The sequence below is a fragment of the Columba livia genome, chromosome 1 (assembly GCF_036013475.1).
Source record: "Columba livia isolate bColLiv1 breed racing homer chromosome 1, bColLiv1.pat.W.v2, whole genome shotgun sequence".
In the NCBI taxonomy this organism is placed as follows: domain Eukaryota; kingdom Metazoa; phylum Chordata; class Aves; order Columbiformes; family Columbidae; genus Columba; species Columba livia.
In genome coordinates, this window is record NC_088602.1 from 148807875 (window position 1) to 148834884 (window position 27010).

Consider the following 27010-nt stretch of genomic DNA (forward strand, 5'->3'; position numbering starts at 1 on the left):
AAGTTGGACCAAGGGTTGGACTTGATGATCTCTGAGGTCTTTTCCAACCCAGTCAATTCTGTGACCAGAATTAGTAGCATAGCTAAACTAAAACGTACTCTCAAGGGCTTTAGGAGATAAATGGTAGCTTACTGTCTGTAGCTTGAAAGAGCAAGCAAACCCCTTTCATTTAGCTGTTTTTAAAGTCTACTGAATGATTTTGCGAAAGATGCTGTGGAGATAGTTTTGAAACATCAGTGTAGTGCATTGGGAATGGTTCCAGCTTGATTTTTTTATGGAACCTGAGGACGAAATGCTGGTCACACTGACACCAGCAGCAAATTGTATATGCAATTCTAAAGGATCTTCAACTGCAGCTGAAGACCTTTTCATACACAGCACGGCTACAATATGAGCAGCAAAAATGTGCATCTCACTCCTGTCTATATCAAATATGAGACCTCAAAATACTACATGTAGAAGTATACGTTAGAAGAAAAGATAACTGTTTTTCCTTTATTTCTGGTGAACTTGTCAATTAAGGTTAATTCTAATGGCTCTTTGTACTGTATTAAAGCTGTGGGAAAAGTTCTTACACAGTAAATGAAGCTTCTTATTTCTTTAACTGCTCTCCAGATAACAAAACATTTTTGTTGCTACAGAAAATTCAGTAAGCAACTCAGAGCTGAAAGACTCATTAGAAAGTAATCAAATGCACAAGATGATTGTTTAAGAAGTTCTAATATCCAGACTTTTAGAAATCTAGGAAACAGCAAACCAATTGCAGGTTTGACACTTGGTGTATGGCATCTAAGTCATAGACTAGGTCCAAGAACTCTAAAAAGACACTATTATATTTCAATTCTAAAAAATATAAAATATATCTCAAAGTGTCATTTGAAATCTTCTGCTGAAATGTACTGCTATAACTACAATACTATGGCCTTGTACTGAATTATGGAACTAATATATTCCACAAGTATTCTCTTTTTCAAATACCAAAAAAAAAAAGACATCATACTTTCAGGTTTTTGAGGTAGAGTTAATTTCTGAAGAATTTGCCAAGATGTTCTGCAGATTTTTGCTGGTGTTGCACTTTAGCAGCAGAAGCAAAAGAAAAAAAAAACTCAACAGTTTAGTGGAAAATCAATTATAAATTATGTGAGGTACCTCCAAAATTTTCCACAGAAATGGGAACACATCCATTCATTTTCTGTAAAACAAAATGGCAAAGTTTCCTGCATTTTTTTCCAATTTTTCACCTCGATTTTTAACTAGACTCAATGATATTCTTGTTTCATTTGGGCTTAAGACATCTTTTTACCAGAGAGTTTTGTTTGTTTTTCATGTGATGATGTTTTCCCATTTCACTTAGGTGGTAACTGTACTTAAATGATGCACATGAAATCTATTAACTCCAGTCTTTCTGAAATTGTGTTAACCTTTGCAGTGAATACCACACAGAGATTTTGGATATCTGAACAATACATCTTGTTTGAATATCCATTCAAAAAGGAAAGAAAAATTTGACTTCATGTAGGTTTTTTGTGGGGTTTTTTGTTTGTTTGTTGGGTTTTTTATCATGGTGTAGTGGAGGCCAGTAAGTTTGAAAGAGACAGGTGTGAACTTTTTATTTCAAATTGCCAGAGAGGTAGAAACATGGCTCATCTGCCTGAAGAAATTCTATTAATTCAGGTAATCTACATATCCTATTAGCACTCATAGCCCCTTTTCAAATAAATATAAATCCATTTTAATTGTAACTGGAATTCATATAAGCAAAATAAAACATAATATGCAAATGAAGATCAATACCTCATATGCAAAACCTGGTGTTGAAAAAATTGAAGCCTCTGGCTCTGTCAACCTAGGACCATTTCTACTTGTATTGCTGGAGTAATTTTAGGGCAGAAAAAGTTCCTCTTGAGAAGAAATCACAATACCTAGTGGCAAGATACATGGATGTACACTAAATATATTCATAATATGAATGCAAACTGAATATATTCCATGTGTGGAGGCGTTCCAGAGACACCTTCTTAATGGATGCAGCAACTATATCTTCTGTCTGGTAAGCACGCTACTATTGCTAATATGTTTACCAGCAGTTTCTTTGAGAAGACAGAACAGTCACCCAAAATTAAAATAAATGGAAGGAAGCTACCTGAGGATCTTTAGAAAATGATAGCTGAGCTTGGAATTAAGTTCCAAAGAAATGAGAAGATAACTCAGCAGATTACTTCCTGCTTGAAATTTTTTATTTTGATAATTTACAAAAAAAACCCAAGCCAAAACAAACAAAAAAAAAATTAAAAGCCCTGCTCTTTTTGCACAGAAATGTAAGAGAACATTTAAAATATGAAATACGAGTAAACTAATATGAGTAAATTTGAGGCCTTTCTCCCCCTTTATCACACACAGTTTCAGGCTTTGTATGTTATAGACATAAAACAAACAAAAATTCATGCAGTTCATATGCCAAATCACTTCATATTTTGAAAATGAAACGTTTACTTTGACTGATTATTGACTTCCAGTGCCACTGAAAGGAAGGAATTGCCCTGGTGCTTTACAAAATTGATTCAAAAGCAACTTTCCAAATCACAGGAAAACAAGTCTACATACAGACTGTGAACACAGCATAATCTTCATGCATTGTAGCCTACTTTTACAGCTCCGAGTCTCCAGGCACTGAAGAGAATTCAAACTGTCACATTCAGCCCATTCCCTCTACTAGCAAAAGTGAACAGGATCATCTGACTGGGGTTTTATTTACTGCACCCGTTCCTTGTCTAGTGGAAACACTGTGGTTTTCATTGCCATCTTCAAACCTCATTGTTGTTCGAACACTCACACCTTGAACAACTTCTTTTCAGTAGTATTCCTCCAGCACATGTATCTTAATTCATTTCTGAAGAGAACAAAAGTCATGGATCTGATTTTCTTCCGGAAAAAAAATCCCATTAACTCCAGACAAAATGAAAACAATATTTTTGCCTAGATGTCTCAAAATGATGCTGTGCCTAAAAGTTCCTTCTCCAGATCATCTTTCATACTTTTTACATTCTTCCATGTTGCTAAATCCTTTATCCAGGCCTCCATCATCTCATATGGGGATTCACTTTATCCAACTATGGCCTGCTAAAAATTTATCTAATCCAAACCACTTGCTTTTGTTGTCTATATATCATTAGGGTACACATACCGGCATGTTCAGAGACAGATTCATCCCAGCCCAGAACAAAGGTCTCAGATGACAAAGACATATGCAGAGCCTGGATGTGAAGATCTGGAATAAAGCCCAACCCAAAGGTTATGCCCTGATTCTGGGACTGAGTAAACAGATTAACATTATTCATACTGATTAGAAAGAAGGCAAAACGGATTAACAGGGAAAAGATTGAGAGTCTTTGTTTATCCATTTCAAATTTGAGGTAACATCTGGATATTTGTAGAAAGATCTTAAAGAGACAGTAATTAAAGTAGGTGAAGAACAAATCTAGCTGGAGTGTGATCTTCATGCTCTGACACTGTTTTTCAAATTCAATATTTATTTTCATATAAAAGATATTTGGGAATATTGTAATAATTATCATCACCACCCAAAGCAGAACTACTACAAATCACCTCTCTCTTCCAGTTCCTTTCTATTGATGTCTAATGCATAGTCATTTTTTAGACCTGGAAAATAAGTTCATGTGGCTTTCAGGAAAAAATGTTTTGGTTCTCTGCTAGGCAACAATATATATAGTTTCTCTTAATGTTTTTACTTAATCACTGTAACTGGCACATCTCCTGTATCCTACCACTGAAACTGTGTCATTAACCTGGAAAAGGTCAACCACAAACTAAAATTTTAAATTGAGTTAAGCACAGTTCATTCTATAAAGCACAGTTTATTCTATAACACAGTCAGCACACGGAAGATCTATCCAACCTTTGTTTTGTCTTTCCTCTTCACAAAATCAGCAAGGTTTGGTGTGTCCCAGAGTCCCAGAGTGTCTCACAGTTTCTGAGCTTAACACACCTCCAATCCACTGTGTCTCTTCCAGTGGTCCTATTAAAATCTTATAACCTTGAAATGATACTTTTTTTTTTTTTTTTTTTTCCCAAGGAGCCCTTTATTTTCCCTCCATCCAGGAGAAAAATGAGTATGTGGGTCTTTGTGTTGATCTCTGCAAGTCTGAATTCAGGGAAAAAGCTTCTATCCATGTTCTCATTGGGAAAGTAAGTGCAGAGCCATTTGTACCAGTGCTAGTTATCATCTACTTAGAACAATAAAAGCTTTAGAGACAACAATTTATGAAGCAATGAATAATTTCTATGCAGATGTCATTTATGAAACAGCCGATCATCTTCTACATGAGGAACCCATATAGAAGTTTTGGACAACCTGCTTAAATTGCTTCACATCTTTTCACCTGTCTCCTTGTCTAATGCAAACCCTTGTCCTGGGCTGGAAAATATGATGTCAACTTTTCATCCATAGGGGTTGGTACAGACAGTTTTAAGATCATTATCTGCCCAACCTCTTTAATCTAATGGAATTAGTACAGGTATTTCTCAGAGGAAAGGACTATGAATCACCACTGGCAAATGAGGTTAATCACCCTAACAGCTTCCCTGAGTCCATGAACTTTCTCCAGCAGCCTTAGTGCCAGCAGAAGATGTTCCTTTACCACCTTTTTTACACAGAAGGATAGTTCCTGAAAATCTATTTGAGATATTCAATAACCTTTACAGTATTAGTATGATGCTCTGCACATGCCATGTTTTGAAAGTACTGGCCAATATTAGCTTAATTCTTCAATATGCCAGGCTCCATGAACTATAAGACAATGTTATATTCTAAAATATATTCATTACTAGAAGAATTTTAGTAAAATTACTCTAATATTATCTTAAATTACGGTAGTATTGCTAATTTATTTTAATATACATTTGTTTTGTTTTGTTTCATTTTCCTAGAAAATACGCATCGTCTTTAATCTGGAGAGTTTAGAATGCTGTGGAAGGTGTGAATTTCTGATTGTTCATAGGCTCTATATCAGATGTACATACCTCTATCTGAATTCATCCCTAGAAAAACAGATGGGAATGTGGAAAGCTTAAGATCTATCCACTCTGTTACACAGAACATTTCCATTGAAATCAAGAGATTTTTGTGTGAGGACCAAGTTACTAATTTATTTTAAAAACTTAAGAATACACTTCTTTTATTTTCTAGTGGAACGCAGTGGAAGACATTTGACTATTCTGCATCAGGCTAACACTGTTTCAGCTTCCTGAAGTGGGAGAAGACCTAGTCTTCAATTTATGTGACACTGATGATTATCACTCAGTTAACCAGTTTATAAAACAGTATTTGGAGTCACTCTTAAAAGAGACAGATCCTAGAACATCCCCAAATTATATACTTGGCACGATACCCATAATCACAGATGATATCCTACCAAGGCTTGCATGACATAGAAACCAAGTCTAATGGTACTGTTTGGGCAAAACAAGTAGGCAGAGATGTTTCTAAGTATTGCTTTTCCACTACTTATATTTTCCTTTTAATCTCCCATCTGTTAGCTACAAGATGAAAAAAGTTTTGTTCTATATTTTGTATATACAGATATATAAAAATTAGAACTGGTTCCCAAATTAGGTCTGTCTCTCGTTCCTAGTGTCTCTTCTCCCAGGTACAATTCTACTGACACTTGGTTCACCAAGCAGCTCCTTTCTCTTCCTCTGTTCCTGTCATCTCAGATTTGCTACCTGAAGGCCACTGTTTCCTCCATGCAAGGCAAGGCCCAGTTCTCATCCTCAGAATCCCATCTCTTCTGGCGCCACTCAATATTGTTTTGACAGAAACCGTGCCAAAATCTGTTTCACAAATTTCATCTTGTGACTGATTCAGCTGTTTATATCCTGCATAACCAAAAAAAGGAATTATGGGGAGAGGAAGAATACTAGCTGAATTCTTTAATGAGGCTTAAAAACATCACAGACACAAAGTAGACACTGTCTTTAATCAGTTTCCAAGAAGCATTATATTAATAGAACAATTCTAGCCATTAAGCACACTTCTATTCCTAGATAGAACTGCTATTGTAACATGATCTGATATGATGCAAAATAAGCCTTCTTCATGAAATATTTAATACATTTACAAAAGCAGAATAGCTGATAATGGGCTACTCTAGTAAATCTGTTCAAAGTAGGATTTAGCAATTAGATGTCAGTGCTTTGTGACTTCCCAAACAGATTACCCAAACACCTTAGCCTACTGCACATCAGAAAAAATAACCACATCCTAAAATTGAAATGGAAAAATATGTGGCAATTTTATTCCAATAAGAATTTCACTGGATTTCTATATTAATTTGCAAAAATAGATTAGGTCCATCACCATTGAGATGAACAGGTTTCAGCTCTCACTGAAACATTTGAAAGGTCTATGTGGACAAATAAAGAATTTATATGGTTAAAAGTACCAGCATAATATTAAAATATTGCCTATATTACGTAAATCAAGATGAATAAATGCATGCTTTGTGTAGAAATCTCTCCCATATAAACCAGATATTGAAAAAATCCTTGCTCTGGATAGATATACTCTCTAAGGCAACTTCTACTCACTTTACTCATCCCAAAGTAAGAAGCATGTTAAGAGTTCCAGTGTACTAGGTAATTAAACTTGTATAAATCAGACTGCATTTGCCCCAAAAGTTAAAATGAAATAACTCCCAGAAGGACAAAATTTAAAAAAAATAAATTACTATAGCACATATCTGTGAATCAATGGTGAAAAATCTCCTTAGTTTCCAAAGTCCACCTTAGCAACTATGGATATTAGTTGGTTTCTCCTCAAAAAGCTAAATATTTCTTTTAAATTCAGTAAGAACAGTGAATTTCTTAAAGATACTTATATAACATACAAGAAAGGGTTGAATAAAAAGTAAAATCCCTGTGAGCTGAAACTTAATAGATTGCAGTTGGTTGCTCCAAACTGTTTGTGGTTAAAAGCATTTTAGAAGCACAGTGTCATTGCACGATGAGTAAGTCAGGTTTTCTTTCTTTTTTTTTTTTTTTTTTTGTTTTTTTCCTCTTCGGTGTAATTTTTTACCAGGAATTGTCACCTTGACCATATCTTACATTAACCTAAATGCCAAATGTTAATTTCCCTAAACTGTTTTTGTGTGACTGCCTTTCCTAAAGAATCGTGGAAGCCATAAGCCCTGTTTCAGGAGTACTGAGCGCCTAAAGTTCCAGTTAAATCAGCAGTGGCTGTGTATAACGGGCAGCCTTTAAAAACAAGTTATAAGGCAATGTTGCTGACATAGAGAAAGTAGCCCTGGAAGCTCCTTGTATGGAGAACACCCATTGACCTATCTGGTATTTCCATATATGAAAGCCTGGAAAACAGCTTTCTGTTCTCAAATCTTCGGAGGCACTGGGACTTCATTCAGTCTTATTATGGATTTTCTTAGTTTCCATCTCACAAAAATGCTTTTCCATTTTAAATTACATTAAAACCAGCTCCTACATTTGTGTGCATGTATGTGTGGTTGTATGTGTGTACATACATACACACATTCCTCTATATTGTATTTTGAGGTAGCAAACAAACTACTTTTGCCACTGAGAGTTCAGCCCAAAAAAATGGAAACAAGATGCATATATATAGTTTAATACCTTTGGCAATAATAAAGATACGATCTGTCTCTGGAGAAACAGCAAGACATCCACATTACTACTGTTCATGTGCCACAATATCACCACTGTCATTTTGGTGAGGTCTTCCAACTTTAAGGATCTGGGCAAATGTCCCCTTTACTGGAATGATGCCTTATATTGGGCAAATTTAGAGTCTTGTGATCATTTGCTGTCCTCAGCAAAACCTTATGGATCAAATACTTTAATGTAGCTTGCACCAATGTTATTAGGAAGCTGTTTTCTCCATCTGGGGTTGACAGAGCCCCATGCACACTTCTGTCAGCCACCAAAATGGGCGAAAGGTGAAAAAAATAGGTCTGCTAACTGTGGTTCACTATGATAGCTTTATATGCATTTGGAATTCACCTATGTTGAACAAAACAGCTTGATTTCTTTGCATTGTCAGAAAAGTACAGGGAAGTGATAAAAGGGGTAAGTACATAGACCTCAGAATAGGTGAGAAAAACTGGTGTCCAATACGATTGCAAAAAATTATCACTTAATCTACCAAATACCTACTATCGTATTTCACAACTCTGACTTTCAAGAGCAAGAAGCTATTGTTTCTCCCCCTTATTACAGATGTTCTGCAAAATGAAAGCTACATGAAACAGCTAAGGAAGAGATTTTTTTACACTGGTTTATTTCAATGGAGAAAAAAAACTGTAAGGCAGATGAAAAAATTAAGCTTTCTTAAGTACTCCTTAATTAAATCAGACAGTATAGAGCTGAGACCCAAATCTGTGTAAAAGGAACTTCTTCTTTACATATCACAGTGTTCTGAGCAACCCCTTTTAGCCAGTGGCTGGAATAGTGGTAAGGTCTTCCAGATCTTTTGAGGACAGGTCTGAAAATCACAGCTCCCAAAATCTCTTGTCTCAATGTTCTTTGAAATGCTGACTTACATGTTCACGAAAACATAAGGTACCAAGTAATTTGCCAACAACTGTTGCCTTTCCAAAAATAAGTCCATGTTTATTGGCTTTCTGGATATACAACAAAAGCTTTTGGGTTACAAAAGTCACTTTGGTAAAGCTTTTTGGTCAGAGAGCAGATTAACTCTTCAAGATCTGTTCTGATCTCTCTCTCTCTCTGGAATACTTCCTTTTATCCAGCTTCTCTCAGTGACTATATGCAAGTTGAATGAATGAACGCTGTATGAATGAGAACGCTACAGTTCATTCATTGTTAAAGTAAAATTACAGCCTCAACTGTTTATGGTCTTGCACTGTAAACAGATCACTGACACAAACAAAAAAAAAATCCACGGAGGGTGAAGTTCCATACTTTTTTAGTCCAACTCATGCAAGTGGCATGGAAAAAGTGAAAAACGTAGCAAAAAAGAGTTCATCTGCAGCCAGATCAGTCCACTGAGCTGACTTAACTGAATAAATAGTCTCTCCCTAATGCCTGTAAAGGGAAGGTGGCAGAACAAGAAGGCTTGGAAGAGCGAGACTGCTGTTGTGGTGACAGCCCGCACTCATGTTGCATTGAAGTAACTGTAAAATCACTCAGTGAGAGGAAAACAGTATATGACATAGTGTTCGGGCGAATCTTGTGTTTGTATCTTTGAGTCATAGAATAGTTTGCGTTGGAAGGGACCTTCAAAGGTCATCAAGTCCAACCCCCTGCAATGAGCAGGGACAACAGAGAACAGAGAAATTCTTGTTCTCTGCTTGTATAGCGATACAAATAGTACCCAACAACTGTTCAAGATCTTCCCTTTCTTCTCCAATTGTCTGTCCCCTGTTCCTCTCATTTTCTCACACAGATGTTTCCAGTCCATTGGTTCTCATGAAAACTGGATTCTGTCCACACAGGATAAGATCCAGCATCTTCCTCCTTAAGGAAGAAGCATATGGCTTTGATACATATATTGTTCTGCAGTTAGTCAATCCTACACAGGATTGGTGTGAAAAGAATATGAATTTTGTACAAAATCAAAAATCTCATGTACATATGTGGGAGGAAGAGCATTCTGCTAGAAGTGATTTGACTTGTAGCAATAGAGTTCAGGTCTGTGATCTGAGCAGTAGCTAGAAGATAGGATTTCAACACAGGATTTGTGTCAAGATTCGTGTGTAAATACAAACTTATTTTGCTATATGATCTAGTGTTACTAAGGCCTATTATTTTATTATGAAGGTATACTGGACAGTACTTGTAAGTAGAGATAGACAGGCTTTTGTCAACATGAACACAGCCTGTAGCATTAAAATATTCAAGCACAGAATAGAGCAACTATGGAATCAGCCAAAGAAAATCAAATCAAAATACAAGAAAAAGATTTCTGGTGTAAAAAAAACACCCATTTTTTTCATTAAAACCAGGTCTTTTCATATGAACAAAAAAGAAAGGAGTGAAAGTACAAAGAGATTTCTATTCATTTCTTCACCTTTAACATTCAGGAGGACAAATAGTCTACAAGTTGGATGTGGTATTGACATAGGAGGTATCATTCTAATTAATACGGAACACTGAATTTTATTGGAGAACAAGAGCAAGTAGTGCAGAATGGTGACTTTCTGTTTAAAATATTTGGAAGACAGGCTCACACTATGACCTGATTCCAGTTTCCAGTGGTATTAGAGATGAAGCCAGTATAAATCCAGTTGTCACAAAAGAACAAGTTATAGTATATATTAAACCACAAAAAATACTTTCAAATAACATTAAGGGTATGACTTAAGCCCACAAAAGCTAGGAAATTCAGAGTTAGGGCTGCAACTCTGTCCTCAGCTCACCCCATCTTGTTTAGGTATTACAGTAGATATGAAAAGAGCTACATGAAACATCATGGCTTTGGTTTACAAGGGCTAGCACAAAATTTGGCATTCATCTGTGCTGGGTAGGGTTTGCCAGTTAAGCTGGAGCTGACAAAGCCTTCTCATGAAGTGGAAGATTACATGATGAATAAACCAGATCTCTGGACTAAATGTAATAATAGAGTGCATGCCTCCCTTTACCTGAATAAATTTGTGATCCACATTCCTGGACTTCAGGTAGCTAATTTCTGTTGGAGACATTTGCTGGGAGTCATAGGATTAGTGTCACTTGTGTCACATATACAGGTCTGAACTAAGTAAGCAGGTAATCACAGTGACTGGTATTTGAATGTGTTGAGGGTAGTGAGCAAAACACAAGTGCAGCAAAGCAGGTTGTTAACTAGCAATGAATCTCTAATGAAGAACATGAGATCATTTGATGAAAGTTACAAGGTTCAACAAAAAAGACACTTAAGAAGAAGCAACAGATTAAGAGATGAGCTCAAGAAGCAACTAAAAGCAGAAAATTAGCTACAGAAGTGAATTGAAGGATATTTTCTTCTGATATCCAAGAAGAGTATGAGTTGCATCAGTCTGCGTTGAAGTTGTGAGGATAGAGAAACAGAGAAACAGATGCCCATGTTTTATTTAGCACTTCCTGTGTCATACACTTGCTAAAGTGAAGAGTGACTACTTCCTGGAACACTCAAAGTTTTTGTATGTTGGCTATCATGAGTAGAAAAAATTTCAAGATTTCCACTTAGATTTGATCAACCTTTGGGTCATTGTAACAAGTATTATTTGTAATTCCTGCATCCCTGCAAATACTACGTACTTTGTTAGTATGTCTATGAGATGTATTACATTCTGAGATGTATTTACACAAACAAACATACCTTTTTGCTGACTTAAGGGCACTACACAAATGTTTGCATAAGTATTGCTAAGTCAGGTAACTTGTAATTTTCCAAACTCCCAATAATATAGAAAAAATATAATTATGCAGGGCCTTGGTTTCATGTTCAACATTATTTTTAAGGAAGTCAATAACAGCTGGATTAGGTCCACTAGATACCCTGGTGCCATCAGCCCCTCCACCAGATTTCACATGAGTATATTAGTGACTTCATCATAGCAGAATCATGTGGTGACTGATTCATGTTCATTCAGGTATTGATTCATGCTTTCCAAAAATTCCGTCCATGAGTTACTTTAAGGTTCCCAAACATCTCAGAGAGCTGGAATGAATCTTGAATTTACAATGAATTTCATAACTTGCCGAGTTTTAAGTAACTCCCTGTTTCTTGATGTGAGCTTGATTGCTCTGCATAAAGTACAGTAACCTGTGATTCTGTGCTTCTTTGCAATAGCTATGCCTAAGGATATGAATAATAGCTCCATACTTCATACTTCTTTGACATTTGTATGTTAATTTCAAAACATAGAAAAGACATTTAATAAAACTAGCTGATATACATTGGATTCACTTTTTTTTTAAAAAAAAAAAAAAGCCTTACATCAGATCAAAAGCAAAAATTAGCTGAAATGGGCAGGATTGCACAGTTCCCCTCCAAAGAATAAATTGCCCCATATTTGCTGGAAATCCAGACTATTTCACCAAAAGGTTTGAAGTCTCTGTTAAATTCCATGTAAGACTTGGGGTTCACTTACCAAAAGTTTCATACTTGTAGACAGATACCACAAGAAAGATACTTTTTAACAGCAATTCACATTGCAGACAATCAAGTTACCATGGACCAGTTGAAATTCTGCTACATTTTATGTTTGTCTTCATACCTGAGTCAATATAACCTTTTTGCTTAGACTCAAGCTACGTTTTATTAATGTATGACCAACTGGCTGAAAGGATACATCATTTCAACTACCAAGACTGGAAAAAAAGCTTCTATAATTCCACCATGTGCCCAAACATTCATGATGGATGAGCTTATATTTGCTTGGAGCAGAAAACATCCTTTCATGCTGTAACTTGTTCTGTTGATGCATGATTTCTCGTTAAACTAATCTGACTTTGTTGTGATTTCTCAGTCTGGCCATGCTGAACTCAATTATATAAGGCAGTGTTTTGAGGAAATCACAATCACAATCACAAATGTTACTGAGCAACAGACGTCAGTTTAATTCCCTATGGAGTAATTTTGTGCATTCAGTAAACTTAATTTAAATGAACTACATTCAGTTTACCACTTACCTTCTGAATATGAAAATATTTTGACTTTTAGCTTAAACCAGGAACTCACTAGAAGAAAATGAACAGGAATTAACTTACAGTAGCATATTCTGAAATATTAAAAAGCATAATCATTTAACTCAGGACAATGTTCACACCTGTGACCTGAAAGTTTTTTAAATTCAGAATTCATTACAAGCCCTAAGTACAAATGATATTCCTTGAAAGTGCTGCAACTACTCTGACCAAGTGATGACCCAGTTTTCAGCACAGTTGAGCCAAACTATTTTAGTGTTTAAATAAAAATAACAAAAATGCACATTTTTGCATAGTTGCAACACAAAATTGAGGGGGCAGAAATGGAAGAACTGTAGGCTGAGATGAGTTTCACTTTACAGTTTTGGAACAACCAAAACTCAAAGTAAAATGAACATGGTGAGTGCATAGAATCACAGGAACCAAAACCAAAGAAAAGGTTGTAATGGAATGTTATTACAGCTTTTATATCTGTCAGGGTAGCTAGGTACCATCTGGCCCCTATTGCAGTAATATCTGAATAATGCATTTGTAGCGACTGTTACATGTGATCCTCACTGGTGAGGCCGTTACTGGAATACTGTGTGTAATTCTGATGTCTACACTTAAACAAACAAGCAAACAGACACTAAAAAGTTGTGTCGGGCTCAAGAAAGAAAAATAAGAATGAATCATGGTGTAGAAAATTAATCTTAGAACAACAGAGTAGAAACACTCAGTCTAGTTAATTTACCTAAGAGAAGACAACTAAGTGAACTGATGGTAGTTTATTAGTGATTAGATAATAAGAATTATGATAGTGTTTTTGTTGTGGTTTTAATTAAAAAAAAACATAAATATCAAGAACTAATAGCTAGAAATTGAGGCTTGAAAAAATGAGAATAAAAATAAGGTCCATCTTTTGGATTATCAAGGTAATAACAACTAACTTACAAGTGTCATGGTGAAATCATTCACCACTTAAGTCATTGATGAGAAAGAAATTTCTTAAACCATTTTTTCTAAATCCATTAAGAGGAGCTTAACACTGAGATTATTAAGATTTAGAATAAGATCGTGATAACCTGTTACAATGTAATGAAAAACAGAATGGAAAGATTCCCATGAATGTCAGTATGTGAGACCAACAGATGACAGTGCAACTTGAAATTTCTCATTTATCTGAAGATCCTATTTTTTTTCTTTCTAGTCTAAATTCCATCAAAGTTAATCAAAGTTAATACAATTTTTCTAGCTGACATACTGCAAAGTAAATTTGAGGACTCCTGAAAATCTTACCCTTACTGTCACAAGAGCTGACATTTGACAAGGAGCTGACTGTTTTTCTCCTTTACATTATTTTAATAATAAGTTCCTTAAGCAATAAAAATGCTAATAATAGTTCTCCTATAAGGTACTTTTGCTTTGAGAACAAAGTAACAATGCATGCAGCCAGATTAGAAGCCTTAGAAAATAGTCTTTAAAGCCATATTTCTTGCAGCACTATTTCTTTGTTTCAGAAGTGTTCCAGATCATATTGTTTACTGACTGCCATAAGAATAAGTGGAGGAAGAAACCCCTGCTTTATCCATCAGTGAAATGCAACCATCCTCGAATGCAGAACAACATTTCCCAGTAGCTTGCTCATCCAAAATTACAGAGAAGATGAGGTAGTGAGCTGGATCAGCAAAAGCAATAATCTTGAAGAAAATGAAAGTCATTTCCAACAAAACTTTGTTTTTACTGAAAAACAATAATTTTACTCTTGCTCTCCCAGCATGCAATAGTACTAATTCAAAAACAAATGCTCGCTACCCCAAATTACCAGAAGTTGAAAATATTCATTCAAGCTGAAGCTAGGACATAACAGCTCTTTCAGAAGAGGGCTGCTATTGACCCATTTTCAGACTCAGCTTCTCAGGATTAAGATGGCTTTCCCTGTGTATCTTGCAATGAGACTAACTAAGCTATTATACCAGAGGTTAACACAGGACAATGATTCAAGTTAGGCAGTCAATTGAACAAAAGTTCCTCTCAAATTAGTGGGAGTTCTGCTCAGTTGAAGGATTCAGAATTTGGCCCAATAATAGAAGGTCCTACTTTAATTAAGTTATTCATTTTTAGCCCTAGGCATTCCTCTTCCTCAGTGGAGCATGCCAAGAAAACTAAAAAACTGAGCAGCACAGACATAGTATTAAATTTTAACAATGCTTTGCACTGACACAGGGAGGAATCTCAGAGCTATTTAGAAACAATTGCATGATCTGCAACTGGAGCCAGGGAATTCACAGTATATGATACTCACAGATGTGCTTTTCATTGGGACCATCCCCCGTTCTCATGCACTGAACTTGTTCTCATGTCTCATGCTCCTGTGCATACTGCTTAACCTAACATGCTCAAATCTCACTGACATTTCTATTAGTTACGTGCCAAGGGTTATGATTGCCTGGCTGGAAAGTTAGCTGTTTGTTTCTTACATGTTATTCAATTGCAGTTAATATATATATTTCTGCTTTTTATATTTAAAACATAATTTAATTGAACTGTATGTTAACATTACTGCTTTGGCCTCAGTTCAACAAATACTTAAAACTTGTCTAATTTTTATGATGTAGATAGATCTCTGATTCAGTTATCTATCATACATAACACCGAATAAAGCATGACAGTATTTCTGTACACAGTTACAGGTCAGATTTCGTTTAAAAACAAATAGAAATACTTATAAAGCTTTTAGAAAGAGTTATTTACATTTTGCAAAGATTATATTTTTTTCCTGAAAAATATCTTCTACTTGTTTAAATCCTTTCAAGTTATTTTCATACAGTAGTACAACAGCGTGTTTGACTGACGTATATGTTTGTTCTTGTTTGTTTTTCCCTCCTCTTGAAATATTGGGTGAGGTTACTGATTTCTTTCTTCCAGATTAGTCTGGTTTGGGGTTTTTTTTTACATGTACAACCTTTAAATTCAGGGGCATATGCTGATCTTGAATAGGAACAGTGTAAACTCCCACCTGAGGCCTCCACCTCATGGACAGTGTACCATGGACAACGGTCCTTTAGGGATGAACTTAATGGTAATTCTCACTTTTCAGTGCTTGACTCTGAATAGATGCCTGTGTTTTTAAAACAGCAAAGTGTGAAATTACCAGCCATCAAGTTGCACTATTTTGATACCCACACGAGTGATGAGTAGGGCTGACATGACTTGCTGCATGGCACAGACCACTATCATTTACAAGAACAAAGGAGCCGATAGTTAATTGTTCTTACCTTCAGCCCCATTTATTCCCAGCTACATCATGAATTTTCAAACCAATTCCAGTACGTCTTTGAACAAATCTCCTTGCCTAAGTCCTTGAGTTTATGAGGTTAGATGCTTAGGCTTTTTGATTGGCTCCATCTCATATAACAATGTATATGTTGTCACGTAACTACTCATCTACAGAGCATTAATTTTTTATTTACTAAATAGAGCAAAGTAAGCATTTCTAAAACATAATTAATCCCTTTAAAGACAGATTATTGAAACAAGTCCCAATCTAGAATTCCCATTAACATTTCATTAATGATTAAAGTTAAGTAAAATGAATTCTATCCTTCATGCCTAAATTTTATGTGCAAATCAGGTGGTCTGTAACTCAATAAAGGAAGTACAGACATTAAAAAAAAAATCATTATGACTACCCTAATAACGTTCAAGTAGCAGATAAGGCTTGCTAGTGGCATATTCAAAAGTTGTTGACGTTTACCAGCTGTGTCTTACCAACTGATGTCTATACTAACTGGCTGTTGACTGAATTCAAAGATTATATGTAGTCAATGGAAAGATGAGGAGGACATGACTGTTAGTAACCAGTAGTTTAAGATAATTTCAGCTGCTGACTACATGAACCAGTGTTCCCTGTCCCTGTCATAGGCAAATAGTCTTACTCCCACTCCTGTGCTAGTATCTGCATGACCATAGTGTCAGCAAACTGATTCAGTCAAAAAGTTAGTAGCCTTTATCTGGATTAGTTCTCTAAAAGTCAAGAAGCAGAAATATGCCATCATTGTCTGGTGATAGGGGAGGTGACCACTTTTGCCAGAAGCATCTATTTAGATCATCTTCAAGTGATTGTGAAAGCAGAACCTTAGCTACATGCAGAGAGCTAATTCTAATCTTCTGCATTGCCGCAGTGTGCAACCACTCATTCTCAGACTCCTGCTAAAATGTGATGTAAAACTCAACACTGAGTGCCATTTCTTGGTGTCTGAAAACTCATCTGACAACTGGAGAAGGACCAAAAGAGCACTGAAGAGGTAAAAACCTTGGTGTTCAAGAGTAAACAAAATCATATCAGTGGAAAGACTCATTTTTAAGTTGGAAAAAGTTAAGAGAAGAAAAACTGCTGTCAGAACAACTCGTAATGTCCCAATATTTTTATTGAAAACAGGATGATAACAGACATCCAACATAAAGATCACATTTTGACAAATTTTATAGCACTGTTCCAAAACACAAAGGTTCAAATCTTCTCACTAAAATAGTTACTTTTTTTTCCTTGGTTTCCTAGAAGTAACCGGACTATTCAGAGTAAAATTTGCTCAAAAAAAAAACCTATCTGAGGTAGAAACATGTCACTGAAAAGTTTCCTTAAATAGTTAAAGTTTAGCTACTGAAAACATGATTTTATAATGAGACACATCTGAAAACTTTAATACTTGGCAGTGTTTCTAGTCCCAGGAATAATGCTTTTATTGTAGAAACCTGTGTATGAAAATGTTGATGTTGAAGCTAAAACTGAGCTGTGCAGTGAATATTGACTTTTTAAGTGTTCTTTCTATAGACACTATGTGAGTGTTTATAGAAACATACGTACTGAGTACTATGCAATAATAATAACAATAATAAACATATCCAACACTCATCCTTCCAAATATATATGGGATATAGAACAACTGATAATCACAAATAACACTGTGGTCTAAGCATATAGAGCTATTATTGTGCAGCTGCTTATGAACAAACAAAGTTACACCTCAAAAATAACTTTAGCTTTCATCTCTAGTAAATAAATACTAATTATTACTATTTCATATCACAGTTTGAAGTGTCCAGTAAGGTACTGTATGGACATATTGAAAACACAGCCCCTGCCTTTAAGAGTGCACAGGATTAAGTTTGACCTGTTTGCCATAAAGATGCTGATCCAGATATTCATAAGGGTTTGCTTTAAGTAGTGTTTTGATTGCACATTTGTCAAGAACACATATCACTTCAAGATCTTCTAGATAACATAATGGTAAAAGGAAATTTGCCACACACACCCCTCTAAGCCTGATGAGTGCCCAAGGGCTAATCAAAACAACTACAGGCCTTTTAGCAATGGAACTGAATTAATCAAATCATCCCTGCTGTTTTTTGTTAATGTTTGGACAATCGAGCTTTTCTGCAGTATGCTCTTGCCGCCTGAGTAGAAGACATGGAGCCAGGAACTCCTTGAGCTTTAGTCCTGGCTCTGTCACTGATTCTCTCTGCGGCTTTGGGCAAGGAGTTATTGTTCTATAGTAAAATGCTTGTATTGGCAAGATGATGAACTACTGTAGATGATCTAATAAAATTTTTCCATCTTTAATTTCTGTGATTCTGTAATGCTAACAACTTAAGTTGCAGCCTCTCATCTGAAGAGAGGAGATAAGTACTTATCCAGTTTGTGTGCACACAAAGAAGGATTAAAGTTATGGGACACAGGACTTCACAAGATTGAAGCTATTACACAATGAATAATTAGGATCTTGTTTAGTATCTTCTTCACCAGAAACTCCTACAGGGACTGCATAACACAAGGCTGGGTTCAATACCCTCCTTTCCCTTCTACTAATCATTATCCTAGCTGAAGTTCATTGGAAAATTCTGCCTGTAGCAATCTGTGGACTTTCCTGTTGTCTTTAGGCCTTGCTTCACTAGAATGTTTCAGAAGAGTAAAGTAACCACCACACTAGCCAATGGTGGATTTTTTAATTTTTTTTTTCCTTCTGGGAAAGGTAAGGGAAGAGGCTAAGCGCAATAGGGCAAAGTTCCTAGAGTGATGCTTATGCCAACGCATACAATGACACAGTCATTGTACAAATGCCTGCATTCCCCAGCTGTTACAACCAGCTCAGTTACACCCACGCATTGCTGACTGAAGATGGAGATTCTTACGGGTGACTCTAACTTGACCAAAGGAACAGCCTGAAGAATAATAGCTCCAAGTTTAGGATAACCCCCCAAAAGTCCAATAGTAACAATATGCATCTGAAAAATGTTATTAGGATTTGTAGGTCTAGAAAGACAGAAGACATGCAGTGAAATGAATGGTCCTGCACATATAATCAGATTCCTGTTAATGTAGCTGCTTCATTTGCTGTCCAAAGAACACAAGACACAGTAAACACAGAAGTCTACTGCTATGGACCCCATTCTGCCCTTTCAATGTATATCCAAAAAAGAATCAAAGGTGGGACTGCTGCTGATAATATATATTTCAGAATCACAGATTCACAGAATCACAGAATGTTAGGGATTGGAAGGGACCTCAAAAGATCATCTAGTCCAATCCCCCTGCTGGAGCAGGAACATCTAGATGAGGTCACACAGGAAGGTGTCCAGGCAGGTTTTGAATGTCTCCAGAGTAGGAGACTCAACAACCCCCCTGGGCAGCCTGTTCCAGTGTTCTGGCACCCTCACTGAGAAGAAGTTTCTTCTCAAATTTAAGTGGAACCTTTTGTGTTCCATTGTGAACCCATTACCCCTTGTCCTATCGTTGGTTGTCACCGAGAAGAGCCTGGCTCCATCCTCGTGACACTCACCCTTTATATATCTGTAAACATTAATGAGGTCACCCCTCAGTCTCCTCTTCTCCAAGCTAAAGAGACCCAGCTCCCTCAGCCTTTCCTCATAAGGGAGATGCTCCACTCCCTTAATCATCTTTGTTGCCCTGCGCTGGACTCTCTCAGCAGTTCCCTGTCCTTCTTGAACTGAGGAGCCCAGAAGTGGACACAATATTGCAAGAGTGGTCTCACCAGGGCAGAGTAGAGGGGAAGGAGAACCTGTCTTGACCTACTAACCACCCCCTTTCTAATACAGCCCAGGATGCCATTGGCCTTCTTGGCCACAAGGGCACAGTGCTGGCTCGTGGTCATCCTGCTGTCCACCAGGTCCCTCTCCCCTACAATGCTCTCTAATAGGTCATTCCCCAAATTCTACTGGAACCTGGGGTTGTTCCTACCCAGATGCAAGACTCTACACTTGCCCTTGTTATATTTCATTAAATTTTTCCCTGCCCAGCTCTGCAGCCTGTCCAGGTCCCGCTGGATGGCAGCACAGCCTTCTGGCACGTCATCCACTCCCCTCAGCTTGGTGTCATCAGCAAACTTGCTGATACTACACTCTATTCCCCCGTCCAAATCGTTGATGAATATATTAATTCTTGCTTATCAGCTATACAACACTGGCTGTTTCACACGGATGGAGACAGCAGAAAATTGTAACCAGAATATGTTTCAGTGGAGAACAGGTAGAAGGAGATCTACCTTAAGACTTTCTCATCATTCAACCCCAGTGAAAACTGGCTTTCTCACACAAAGTAATGCACAGATGCAACTACTTACAGAGCTGGTTGCAAATGAGTTATGTCAATGTTTGGCAGGGATTTCCTTCTGATTGTTTTAGCTGGCTATATTGTTGTTTCCCCCACTGAATTTTTGTTCTTAACCAACTTTATTTGATAAAGGATGTCACTTTGGTCATTGGCTCCATTGCTACACATCATGCTAAGGCAGATAAAACAGAAAGAAGCATGATCCTTGCTTGAACAGTGGCAGTCTCTTTGCAGGGCCAACAAGTAGCCATACTTTATTCTCCATGTGGAAAGCAGGAGAAAGCAATACAGAGAACACAGACATACACAGAGAAAGCTTACTGTCATTGCAGAAGGATATGGTGATCCGCAAGATGAATGGTCCAAGATTGCATTCCGTCAAACTTGCAGGGGCAAATAAGGAGATAAAGTTGATTAACGTCTCTCTCCAAGTTACAGTGCATTTTTGGGTTCTTAATGGCATGCCAACAGCAAGAGAATTATCCTTTGCAATCACATGACTATCCTGACATGAAAATACTAATAATGATACACTGCTCTTATAAACTGAAATTCTGCCAAATTAATTTTCAGTACAGAAGAGTTCTCTCTGTCATACTCTTTTAATAGACTTATGAAACTTGTGTCAATAGACACTTGTTGCCTTAAATTAGTCTGTAACAACATGACATTATCATGAAAAATATGTATAATTACTGTTGTTTACAGCAAATACTGGTAGCATTGTTAGGTTAAGCAATCAGGTCAACTACAGAGGAGTGGTTGATTAAATAATTATCACATTTTCTTATAAATTAATACATAAACATCAAGACATACCACAGTTAGAAGCTATTTCAGCTTTTAAAAGCTATTCCAGCTTATAAAAACTATGTCCTCTGGAAAAGAATATCCCTCCCCTCAGAAAAAAATCTACTTTATGCAAGTCACAAGAAAGTTATTATCCAAGCTAGGTCACTGACAAGAGATGTTATTAATGATCCCATTGAAATTATTAATGCATTTAACAATCACTTTGCAAACTATAATATTATATCCTGGGAGAATACTGAATCATGCTGGCTACTTGGATGAAGATCAAATAAGCTTAGGATGAAAAGATCAGACTCTGAGAAAGTTTAGAGTACTTTGTGATTAATAAAAATTAATTGCTAGAACTACTTGATTTGCATTTAAATCCACAAAAGAGTGTTGACTGGATTTTATCACATGACTCAGAATTATAAAATAACTGAGCACACTTCTACAGACACAAAATATGAACATTAGCACAATATAAGGATGAGTCTACTGCTATAGTGACACACAAATATGATACAGGAATATGATACATGCCAATGACACACAGTTGAAACTGTTCTTCAGTTCACAAAATGGACCTTACTGTAACACCTTTGTAACACATAATTGTTACAGTACTTTGCTGGCAAGAATCTCTTGATCTCTCTGTTTACTTCCCAAGTAGTTTAATGATGAATAACCTTAGTTTTCTATGTGATTATAAAATACCACATAAAATCTATATGCATACGGTATCTTGCAGCATAAGACTTGCACCCTGTTGTTCTGTACCAACCTTAATTAAATGGTAAAAGATCTCATTACAGCTTAGATGTGATATGGGCAAGCAATAACAATTTTTGCTACAAAATAAAAGTGTAATCAGTGCAAAAGAGGTAAATGGAATTATTCTGTCAAGAATGATTTGGGGTGGTGAAACGTGTTGAGGAAGTGAATACTGCTCTAAAATGCATTTTTTCCTCAACCTTCTTTAATTCATGTCTCAGTTCCACTAAAAAATTTCTTTATGCCTAATCACAGCATGACTCTGAAACGAGCAATCACAAGGCTGCTTCATGTTTCATCTGCCATTCAGAGCACCTCCAAAATGATATGTGCTTCCTGAAGTCTCCTCTAACCTGATTTTCTAGAACATCCAAGGCTGGGAGTCATGTGCCTCCCATTTTCTTTCTTCTTTCTACTTTGTCACCTGTGCTACTTGTGCTAGCTCTGCTGAGCTACTGCAGATATGTTAACACATTCTGTTACCTCTTCATGTATGAAAATAAATTTCCCCTACACCGTGCTTTTCTCTTATTCCTTTACTTTCTCTTTAAGTCTCACATGATACTTCCTGGAATCCTAACAAGTTCTTCTCTGTTGAAATGGATTTTCATTACTACCCATGGTCTTACTACATGTCCATATATTTCTTAAATCTGGCCATAGTTCTAACCCAGATTAGGTAGTTGGTGATAGAAATATCTTATTCACCAAATAGCATTCCATGAGCAGTTAACTTCTTTTTATCAAAAAAGTGAAGGGATGTCTGTCGAATACTTATCACGGGTACTACATGTCAATAATCACCACTATGGCTGGAATCCTTTACAGCTGAAATTTCACAGAATGGCTGCATCTTGGTCAGTTATCTCAGTTCTCTTTCCACTAAGTCATCCCTCGGGTAAAAAGGAGTTACTTTGACATGAAACAGTGCGAGAATTTCTTATTATTGACCCCCATCATTAACTTATTTGGGCCATGAATTGATTATTTTCTGGAATACAAAAGAAAACTGGGAAATATAATTATTTAATTTTGCTCATAAAATGCATTTTGAAAAAAAATATAACAAAATAAGTTTTCATGAAAAACACCAGTGGGAACAGAATACCGTTCAAAGAGAAAGAAGTACTATTCAGCTGTTGGTGAAACATACATTTAAAGGTATTGTTGAACAGAGATACCACATATTAATTTTCTCTGCTGAAATGACTGCTAAATTAATACTCCAAACTCCCCTAAAACTCACAAATAAAAGAGAAAAGGTAGAACCTCAGGACTACAGGTATTTCTCTCCTTCATGCATACATTTTCTACTCATTATCTATTCTTAAATTATAATGAATAATCAGAGATAATTATCACATTTCTGTAATGACAGAGAACCTGCACATGCTAAGATAGCGGCATAATTTGATATTTATGAAATGCTTCTTTATTTATGAATCATCTGTCTAGAAGTTTAATTTTTCCCACTGCAGCTTTTCATTACAATTCTAACACAGATGAATAATGAACAAGATTCCTATCTAGGCTATTAAAATTTGAAAAACGAATACCCTTTGATGAATCCAAACCATCACCTCACCCAGCTACTGTATGAAGTTCTTAGTACTTCAGTTTATTTTTCTGTTTCCTGTTTCAGTCAGAGAGGTTAAAATAGGAAAGCCTAAAGCTGGAAAAGAAACAAAGAGGGACAAGGGAATGGGTGTGTGAAACATTAGGGAGGTTAAATAGCAAAAGGTTCAGATTACAGTTCATAAGGAGGCCAGAGAAATATTAAAAATCATGAAGTTTACAATATTGGACAGAGAATTCAAAAACCTAGAGAAGCAGCATGAGAATAGATAGATGACAGCTGTGGGTGGGTGAAGAGAGAGAAAGAATAGGAAAGGCCAGAACTCGTTCCCACAGAAGTCAATGGCAAAGCACTTGATTACTTCAGTGGGAACCGGAAAGGCCCACAGTGAATGAAAATCATTGCCATGAGGGAGAGAAAGGGAGGAGAACTGGCATTAATAGAAGAATGAACAGGGGTAGGGAAAATATAAATTGAGAGCAATAATGGAGGCATGAGTTTAAACAACCAGAAGAACATCCATAGCCAAGGCTGCTAAGGAGCTGAAGGCCCTCAGCACATCAAAGATCCGAGGGACTGGCTGAGACTCAAACTCGAAAGCTGTCCCAACTTTGGCAATCAAAGATCTCAGGACTAGAATCTTCACATCATTAGAGATTTAGGAACTTTTAAATTTTTTTTTACTAAGTGTCCTGTCACGTTTGCTTCCCAGTAATTTAATGTAGAAACCACTGGGACATTTTGTGAGGTAAGCTGCTGTTGCCCGTAGCAGATGGAGTAAAAGTAGCATCAGGAGGCTTTGAGCCATTGTGTGTAGCACAGGAACTGATGTCTACAGTGGAGGCTGCTCAACACTTTTGAACTGATGACCCTGCTTTCAATCATCAAATATGTTACTAAATTTCACCTACTCAGACACTTTTACTGTGCATCTTGTAACACTTGGTGTTTTTCTTGAAGTCCTACTTTTTCAATATTTTTCCCCTCTTAGTTGCAGAAAAAAGTTTGACCTGAGCATATCCCAAAGATCTCATAGATCCAGAGATGGATAAAAGGAAACTAGGTACCATTCTTGGGGTGTGTTCCTCTATTTAGACTACGAGTTTCTTAATCTTTACCTTATAAAACCAGTTAACCTACTAGCCCCAGGCCTCATAATTTCTTCATGAGCTAGCAAAGATTTCTTAAACTAACCAAGCAAAGTATGTGTATCCATTCCCCCCTAGTGGAAGATAAAAGACTTCTGCTACTGCAAATTACTTTGCTCAAGTGCTAAATAGCTGTGTTACACACTTCAAGAACCCAGACTCACTGATGACACACGTGAGGATCCACAATATTTCACAGGATTGAAATTTCAGTGGTTTTAGTGTAATTTTTGTCGCTGTGTTGTCACTGCAGTGTAAACTGCTTTCTGAAGTTGTGAGGCACCTCTCTCATGCATACATATATGTAGATACAATCAAAGTCCATGACAGTCCAGTTCTTCTAAGTGAAAAAGTCAGGCCTTATTTAGTGCATGGTGCTCAAGGCTGTCTGATGAACTAGGAGAGCTGCCAGTCTTGCCATCAAGCATAACATTGAGACTGGAACATGCATAAGGCAGAGGAATGTCCTCAAGGCTAGAGAAGTTAAAGCTTCTCTGGGTAAATGGATTCTGTCCCAGCTGCTGTTGCAGCTCTTAGGTGGTGCTGGGAGAGTCAAATAACCTGAAATTTTCTGCAGTGGACAAGGTGGTTGCTTTTCATTTGTTGTGCAATGTGAAACCACACACCAAGCGAGCTGAGCTCTTACTTCTGTAACTGAGGTCAGTGAAACTAAAAAGGTCTCAAGTTGAGCTCTACTCTTCTCTTAGACTGTTCTTACAATGCTGACTCACCTATGCCAGACTGGCCACTTTATGCTCTTTCACTGTTTTAGATATAGTCTGTCACAGTTCTGTGATTATAGTAGTTTCTACTGAACAGGACTGTCACTAAAATAAAATAATTAATATTTTTAAAGTGTTATGGACAGATTGAAAAGACTAAAATAATGACAGTATTCTTGTGAATTTCAGCCAGAGCCTACTTCTAATTCTGATATCCTCTAACACCCGTTTCCATTTTCACACAATCTTAGAAACATCTCATCTCCTTAAGAGTCTCTGTTACCTCACAGTGTAATGACTATCTAAAATTTTGCTTCTGCTTATTCACAGAGAGGTATGTGTTGCCTTCTGCGAGGCAGCAGCGACCTGGTTCAGGAACAGCACAGCGACCACACTCAGGTTGCTCGGTCCATCAGCTCACAGACACCAATGTGGTGGACGGCAAATAGCGTTTATTGGCAGGTAACACAGGTTTATATACCTTGAGTTTACAACGTCACTTCCGTTTGCTTACATCACACACTCCTACCTGTCTAGGGAGGGGCTACTACCTTTCCGTACAGCGCAAGATCTTCCGGCCGCCAGACCCTAACTACCTACAGGTATGTCACTGTAAATAGGGCTTATTTCAACATACATGCTTTTCTTATACTGATTTGAATCTAGAAACCCCCATCTATGCCTATTAAAAGGCTTAGTCCCACTGATTTTTGTTAAAACCTAACTGGCCACAAAGGTGGTGCCTTCTTTTAGGTAACAGTCTAGTCAGTATGGCATTTCTCAGGGATGTAGGAGGTACAGACTCAATTTCCCCCTTCTGAGGTGAAACGTAGTCACAGCATCCACACAACTGACTTTTGGGGAATGTGAGGAAGGGAGGGTAGAAACACTGGTTCCTTTTGAAACTGTGACACAACATGAAAGGACGATGCAACTGAACAAGTTGTTAGGCTCCAGGCAACAGCAAGTTTCTATTAGAAAGCCTTGCACTCCATTGTAGGTTTTTCTTATTTTTAAAGGATTCCTTATGAGGAAAAAGGCAAAATAGGTATTCCCTGTCTTAGCCAGCAGCTGCTCATTGTTTCCTCCCTCGTTATCAACAGCATGTTCTAACCCTTAAATTAAGGAATTACAGTTTACCTTGTCCTCTTCCTCGCCTGATCAAGTGACATCTGAAAGATTTTTTGCACAGTGGGATGGCTGTTGAGTACCTATTTGATTCCTCTGTCAGAGAGACATGGAAATTAACTAAAACTGGATTTCTAACATGTCAAGTGCTTAACTAGTAAACTATTGCATCACCAACGTCATCACCAACGTCACGACCAACTCCTTTGTTGCCTTCTCCTGCATTCAGATTTGGAAATAACAATGTTCCCTGCTCTTTGCTGCAAGCAAGAACCTATATTCCTCACCAAGGATGAGGGATAGGACTTTTGTCTGAGGTGCAAGGGTGTGCCTTCCTGTAGCCTTGAGTAATGTTCTTAAGTTTCCACAATGGAAAGACTCAAACAGCACTTTTGTTTTCAATAATCCTCTACATGTCATCCCTGGCCACCAGTCTACTCAACTGGATAGTCAATCTGCATAGTCCTCTGAAACGTCTTTACTATCCTTTTACATCATATGGAGTCTGGTCACATAAATCTAGGGTTCTGGAATCCCTTCTAAAATCACATATTCCTTTTGAATTAATCTATTGTAACTAATGCAA

General features: G+C 36.9%; 1 long non-coding RNA gene across 1 annotated transcript in view; it reads right to left on the bottom strand.

Moving 5' to 3' along the window:
- LOC135575925 (uncharacterized) overlaps positions 1-12719 on the bottom strand; it is a 48427-nt gene extending 35708 nt beyond the window's left edge. The window contains exon 1 of the long non-coding RNA XR_010467377.1: positions 12661-12719. This is a non-coding gene — a long non-coding RNA (uncharacterized LOC135575925). The remainder of the gene's footprint in view (positions 1-12660) is intronic.
- Positions 12720-27010: the final 14291 nt, after the last annotated feature.